Source organism: Vicia villosa, linkage group LG6 (genome assembly GCF_029867415.1).
Source record: "Vicia villosa cultivar HV-30 ecotype Madison, WI linkage group LG6, Vvil1.0, whole genome shotgun sequence".
NCBI lineage: Eukaryota > Viridiplantae > Streptophyta > Magnoliopsida > Fabales > Fabaceae > Vicia > Vicia villosa.
In genome coordinates, this window is record NC_081185.1 from 36,118,796 (window position 1) to 36,126,878 (window position 8,083).

The window sequence follows — 8,083 nt, forward strand, 5'->3', positions numbered from 1 at the left end:
TGTATTTCACTCAATAAAAGAGTGAGTGTTAGCGAGAGTGTTGCTAACACTCCTCTATATATCATTTATTATGTAATTGTTAAATATAATTATCCTCTCCCCTCTTTATAGTGTCTTTCTCGCTTGCCTCCTTCATCCTTGAAATATTTATCCACTCTATTGAGTTTTGTCTCTCTTCTCTCTTAAACTCAAACTAAGGTTTTATTCTTCTTCTTTTTACCCTCTACCGATATTTCCTTGATTAATGTCTATTTTGTTTTATTTTAAGAATTTTTTAATTTCGAATTGCAATTCCATGTCGCACATACTTAGGGTCTATTTGGTTCAAATGAGGGGGAGGGGAGGGGAGAGGTTTTAAAGGAGGGAAGGGGAGGGGAGGAGAGAGGAGGTGCGGGATTTTTTAATCAGATAAGTGTTAGGTTCAAAATAAGAGAGGGGAGGGGAAGGGAGGGGTTTTAATTAAAAATATGTTTGGTTCAGGAGGAGAGTGGTTTTATTAATAAATTACATTTTTACCCTTATGATCTTATATAAGTGATATAATATTCAAATATGAAAAATTCATAATAATTTTTTTGGTAATATATTTTTTAATATTGATGGACTAAAATGTTATAATTTACCATAACGTTAATACACTAAGTACACTTGATTCAGATTATAACTCTCCGACACAAATGAAACTATATGCTAATAACAATTTTTAAATAGTGATGAATCATCAAACAAAACAAATACATAAAGTAAGTCATTATTAAAACTAATAATTTAAATTTTTTAATAAAATGAATAAAAAAATAAAGGGAATGATTTAAAATTTGATATAAAAGAAAATATAATAGGATAAATAACAAAATTAGAAGAAAAAATAAACATAAAAAAATATTAAAAAATTATAAAAATAATGGAATTATTTTGATTTGTATTAAGTAAAAAAGATTTAAAATAATTTGAAGGTGGATAATAGTTATAATATGTTGATGGAAATAATCGAGAAAAATCACATAGAAGAGAAACATTAACAGGAAAGAAAATAAATAATTTTGAAATATTAAAATTAAACTGAGGATATTTTAGTAAATATAATAACTTTTTACGTATTAAAATTCAGATACCCCCCTCCCCTCCCCTCCAAATCCCCCCAATTCGGAGGAATGCAAAAAGTGAGGTTTGGAGGGATTTTGCTCCCCTCCCCTCCCTCCCCCTCCTTAAATTTGAACCAAACATATTTAATTAGAAATTTCCCCTCCCCTCCATCTCCCTCGAACCAAACACACCTTTAGGTTAACTGAGCGAAATGCAAATGAGCAGAATATTTCATTCTATTATTTGGGTATTTTAAAACGGAGCAAAAATAAATTATCCATTTCATCCAACTTGGAGGAAAAAATATGATGGCAAGTGATGAAATGGAATAAATTCCATACCAATCCATTCTACCTTGCTCCATCCGATTTTAATTAATCCAAACAATGAAAAATCAATTCATACAATTTTATTTCGGTCCATTTCATCATACTCTATCAATTCAAACACCATTACTAATGTTGATAGTGGGGAATTGTTCACTGCTCTCATATGGTCATCATCCCTTGTGGATAGTTGAATAATACCACATCAAGTAGAGGTAGAACAAAAGACAATTCAAAAAAATTCATTTAGTAGTGGATGATTAATTGATTATCTCAAACACAAAGAGTCTTTGTGTGCCTGACTTAAGTTGCATAGTTTTTTATTTTTCATTGTTCATGCTAGAGGTCTTTAGCGGTATGCAACTTAACAACCACAATGGAGTATTCAATGAATTCATGGCGAAGTATTTTTCTCAAAATAATTTGTATGATTTCAATTTCTTAAACTTTATGTATACAATATTTCTTTATTGTCTTTGCTACAATCATGCGTCAAACAATGGTGAGGTTTTATATATTGTTCTAAAAAAATATGAGTTCATATGGTATAATAGTGTAATTTTCTTTAAAAGTGTCATTGAAACTCAAGTATAGTAGCATTTTCATTTTATTTTACATATCCTTAACAATATCGGAATTGAATTGTACTTATTTATCAACCTTTACCTTACCTTTGTGAATTTTGTAGGAAACAAATTGTTTCATTGTGGAATCAAAAATGGAGAAAGTTGTGGAAACTACGACATAATGAAGTTTCCTAAGCGATTCATTGTTGCAACACCGTGGATCTGAGGTTGTGATCACGATGCCTCTTGAATCGAAGACATTGATCTTAAAACAATGTCGTCAACCAACATCAATCTAGAATTGATGTTTCTAATCTCCGATACGACTGATCAAAAGGGGGAGGGTACTTACATGGTTAGCACTTTAGCACCCAAATCAGTTTAGGGTTCAAGATAATCATAGTGAGAGTGGAGATTAGAGAGATTGTGTACTTGGAAACCCCTTATGAATGTATTTACACATGGGGCTCAGTGGATCAGATTGGATAAATGGGCCTTATCTTATTGGGCCTTTGGCCGACAGGTAACAGTTACCCCCAACACTCGACGGGCCCTCTGGATGTCGTGAGAGTCTTTTAGCAGTCGTGGTCGGCCTTCAGGAATAGGTGTCCATGCGTCAGCTGGCACGCATTGCTTTGGTTTTTCCAAAGCGTGATGGGGACGTGCGCATTAAATTTTTTTCCATCATTGAAGCGTTTCGAGTGTACTTGATTTTGGTTGTGTTTCCAAGTTAAAATCTGACTGTTAATCTGTTCTTGCTTTCTACTTTCAATATGATCTGTTCGATTATCTTTGCTTATATAAAGATTGAAGAAATTTGGAGAAGTTTTTCGCAACCTTTTTAGATTAAGTTTCCCTAATTTCCTTTGAGTCTCTCCCTCTTCTTTGAGTGCGTATTTCTAGAAGTAATCGTAATCACGCATTCAAAGCTTCGACTTTTGACTTTCTTTTTTGCTTTACTGCCTTGCAACCCTGCATTTCATGGTACCTTCTCTTCACTTCATCTTTTTCATTCAAGCATTTGTTGTACCTTTGTCACGATGAGCGATAACCCTATTAATATAGGAAGCGATTTGGATGGTAGTGCTTCTTCCTCTTCTAGAAGGAGAATGCACTACTACGAAAAACATAAACAATGACAGTTGCGAAACATATATAATGACGGTAGCACGTCCGTTGTTAGTTAGCGTGAGAATGTATGTATGCTGGTTACCACAATGGGTTGTAAATTAAATAACGCGTTACTTATAACTACAATTTATGGAAACAACTGTTGTGTTATAATAGAAAGGTCATGGGTTCGACTCTTACAACACCATTTTTGGATTTTATTATTCTACTAATAATTACGGTTGAATTAACAACCGTTGTTATATTATTTCTAAATAATTCTCAATCATATCATACGAGAAACAACAATACACCCATTTTTAAATTGAAACTTGTATTACATCAATGACATAATTCCATTAGGAACCAAACAACTTACAAAGATTAGAGAAGAAGAAGCAATACACCCATTAAGCGTAAGAAGGAATATCAAAACTTTCAAAGAAGGGAAGATTAAATTTGAAAAGACAAAAATATGTAATTATTTGACATCTCGGGTTTCCAACTTCCTAGAGAAGAAAACATAGATAATTAAAGAAGCAATAATGAGCAAACTTGACATGCGTGAAATCTTTTGGTTTTTAGAATTTCAAAGTTCAGAGAAGAGGAAGAATTAGAAGAACCAATATAAAAGCGGAATTCTTCTTTGAACCAAAACACAAAAAAAAAACTTCATCCAAAGGAATCAGAGCAAAGGAAGAATCAAAATGAATACGTATGCAGAAACTTCCAACAATGTTGAGAGAACAGAAGCCGCTGTGGATGTAGAGGCCAGAGCTCCTATGAAAAACCCTCCTCGGAATCAAGAAGAGGTCCAAATCGTTGAAAGATGTTGTGGCTGTAGCGACTCTTTGAGACCCGGGAGATCTCTCAGGAAGAGGAGATCAAGAAGAATGGTGAAAAGGCCAGTCATCATCGATTCTGTTGATGATGATGAAAAAGCAGATTATACTTGGTCAAACTTTCTCTCAGCTAGAGCATTTAGATATGATTAATAAAAAATGAATGACCTTTTTGTAAGTTTTTAGATTAATTTTTATTTAATGAAAGTTGTATTAAGGAGTTTTATAAACATTTATTATTTGTCAGCTTAAGGTTACAACTAATATATCAGCTTATTTTGACGTTCACACTAATATAGGACTTTCATCCTATGGGTTCAAGGAATTCAATAACTCCATTCTCATACACAATAATTGATCAACTTACATCCTATGGTTATATGCTACAAAGTGTGAATAAAACCAAAACACAATTGCAACAAAACGAAAAATAAAGAAAATGTGAATGTCACAAAATCTAAAACATGAACAATAGACATTCATAAGAACATAAACAGATGTTGTAACCCTAAACATTCATAAGTTTCAGAGAGAGAGAGAGATAATGAATCTGAATAAAACCAAAACACAGTTGCAACAAAGCAAAAATAAAGGAAATGTGAATATCACAAAATCTAAAACATGAACAATAAACATTCATAAGAACATAAACAGATGCGGTAACCCTAAACATTCATAAGCATCAGAGAGAGAGAATGGTGACGTGATATTCGAAGAGGATGGTGAAGATTTCGCTTCTAGAAATGATATTTGAATAGGATGGTGAAGATTTCGCTTCCAGAAATGATATTCGAAGAGGATGGTGAAGATTTTAATATCGATGTCGTCTCGTTCGCTAGGGCACCCTTGTGTGATATGAACAAAATAAAGTACCTGCTATGTTTTAATTTTGTGAGAAAAAAATTTCATAACGGTTGCGAGCTTCAACCGTAGTGATACATGAAACTTATAACCACAGTTGAATAAAACATCCGTAGTTGTTATACTTTCTATTTTTAAAGAAAAAAATTTTAAGGTACGCGCACTTATTTTTACTGTAAAAATGAAAAAATGTTGATGTTGGGATTCCAAGTTTGTCAATGAACTTATATGACAACGGTTTTTTATAGAATCTGTGATGAAAAGTTTCTTAATAAAAAAACATGCGCGTAGAAAATATGATATGGCTACGGTGGATATATGGTCGTGGTAATATAGTGTCACCAAAGGTGTATTGCATACTAGTGATGGAACCTAAATTATTTTCCCTTCCATTTTCTAGTAGGGATTTTGAATCGAAGATTATCTCTTTGATTGATGATTTAGAAACAGAAGGAGTGTCTAGAGATCCCCTTTCAAATGGAGCTCCTTCCAGGGATCCTTCAGAATTTTATTCTTAGGGAAGACTAATGGGGTGAGAGTTCTGTTGAGAAACCTATGCCTCACCCTATCTTGAATGAGGCAAAAATAAAAACTTCCTAGCAAAAGAGGAAACATGTCGGTAGCTTTGTCCAAATATACAAGAGAGCAACTGGTCATGAACCTAGCGATGCTCAAATCGCGCGTCATTTGGAATGTCATGGATAGTCTAATGGTGTGTCTTGGATCAGTCCCGGTGATCATAATAAAGTTGATGAAATGGCCTGAAGGTTTCTTCAGTTAGTTGTTCCAGATAATTCCAATAGATATCATTGGATGGCCCCTAAGTGTTTGGGACTCCTTCTACTCTGAGTATTACAAGGCTACAACTAGTGTTGATATTATGGTTGGTAACTCTTCTGATTGGTCAATTCTTCCAGTATGTCCGACGGAGAGGATATGCATCTCTTTTGAGGGTTATTAGTTCCTATGTACAAATTTATTTTCACCAGGTCGGGGGTATGCTTTCCCTTCACAAATTTTGAGGTGGTTGTGATGGACCTCCTAAACGTTGCCCCTTTGCAGCTTCATCCCAAAGTTTTGGCTTATATGAAAGTGTTCCAACTCTGTGCCAAGAATAAATCTTTGAAACCTTCTATGGAACTCCTTTATGATATTTTTTACGTGGTCCGTACTTCTATGTACGATGTTCAAAAATCATGGATTGGTCTCCCTTCACCCCAGGTGCCTTGGTTTGACCTTTTCACCACTGACTGGAGTAATTTTCTTGAACGTTTCATGCTGGTGAAACCTATTACTCCCGAGGTTCACTTTTCCTGCAGCTCGTCTTTGTCCCCAGTAGGATGCAATCGTTCTTACAATAATGTTTTTTGAAGTATTGGTCTAGAGCTCATTTTCGCCGACCTCTTTCTTTTTACCACTATGGGCTAAGTCCTCTATCCTCAGGTCATGGCCGGCCATCCACTGGCGCAACCAGCCATACAGCGCTGGGCCTCATATTCTGAGGGGCCCATTATTTTCAATTACTAACATTAAAGAAAATGAAAATAAAAGACACACTCTATTCCAAAAATAAAAATAGAGAGAGTATGCCGCATGTGAAATGTGAAGGAGGCGGTGTCACTGTGTGTCAGATTGATTGAGGTATACTTTTCCTTTTTTTTTTATCTTAATAATAATAATATTATCAGGAATCTGTTTGCTTAGCCAAATATAGTAATGTTATCACATTAAAGGATTAAGTAGATAGTTTCTAATTTTAAATACATTTGTAAATAAAAAATAAAGAGCTTCTCTTATTAAAATTATTATCTTTTTAAAACAAATTAATTTTCATTGTTATTTTGTTTAATATTATTTAACTAAATATCTAAGTTAACTACTAATTCCTAATTTTATTTATTTAAGGAAATTGAATTTTCTAAGTAATAATTAAATATGAATAAAAAATATTAATTTAATAATTTAGTATAGGAATACAATTTTACAACAGAATTACTAATAGATCGTTTGTTAGTAAATATTGTGGAATTGATTATCTGAAAACATGATAAACATAATAATTAATATATAATTTTATTTTTAGTATGTTATTTTAATTATTAAAATTACTTTTTTTTTTTAATTTAGGTCTTTTTTAAAATTAGAACAAGGCCTCCGATTTGATTGGGCCGGCCCTGCCTCAGATGAGTTGAAAATGAAAGAGAGTATGTGCTGTAATATCCCGTATCCTCTTAATGCTCTCTTCAGTATCTTTTGGAACAGATTGAGCTCCTATATGCACAATTTGTTGTCAGTTGAGACAGATTGAGCTCTTATGTGCTATATTTGTTGTCAGTTGGGACAAAAAGAGTAATTAGTGATCTCAATTGAGCTTAATTATTACTCAAGTCAATTGATATTTACTAGTTGGTACATGAAACAACATTTTGGTATAATTGGTAAATGGTCATTTATCTATTGGAAGATAAATATCTCATTATAAGATAAAAGAAGAGAGAAAGAAAAATAAAAAGAAGAGGAGATGAAAAGAAGAAAGAGGATGAAACTTGGAAGTGGAAATCAAAAGCTTGGATCATCATCATCATCTTATCTCAAATTTATTCATCAATCGTCTTCCTTAAGGTGGGTGTTAGAACAAGATTTGGTTCTGCAATACGTCTCTGAGTTTTGATGATAACAAATGTGTATGAACAATTTTGTTATACTAATGTTTGTTATTGTTGAGTACTTAACAAATAAATTTGATTCTGATGAGAAGGCGTGGCCAAAACATCATAAGCCATCAGGTTATATTTCCACGCTACTGTTAGCTGAAGATTTCGTTTGGGAAGAATGTCCTTCGAAGGTCTGAAATTCAAAGGAGATGGTTACTGATAACCATCTTTGAAGATAGAAAATGGCTAATGATGGCCATGCTTCGAGAATGATGTTTAAGTTGGAACAAAGATAGTGAGCGCCGAAGCTAAATTCGAGAAGAATGGTCTTTGGGACTTAGACGTTTTTGCGAAATATGCGAAGTACTGAAGCTTGGTGTGTTTTCGTGGCATTCTCGATTTTAAATTACGTTGCCACGCGTCGAAAGAGGATTCAGGCGGGAGGATTTGAATTTTGAAGTAGTTTATATAACTGCACAAAGACAGATGGCATCCCAGAGATTCTCGAAAGTAACGTGGCATCAGATTAGTGTAGGACCGTTAGGGTCAAATTTAGTATAAATAAGGGTCTTAGTATTAGGATTCCGTGTGTTCATTTTGTACAAATCACTCACATATTGCTCAAGTATCAAGTGTTA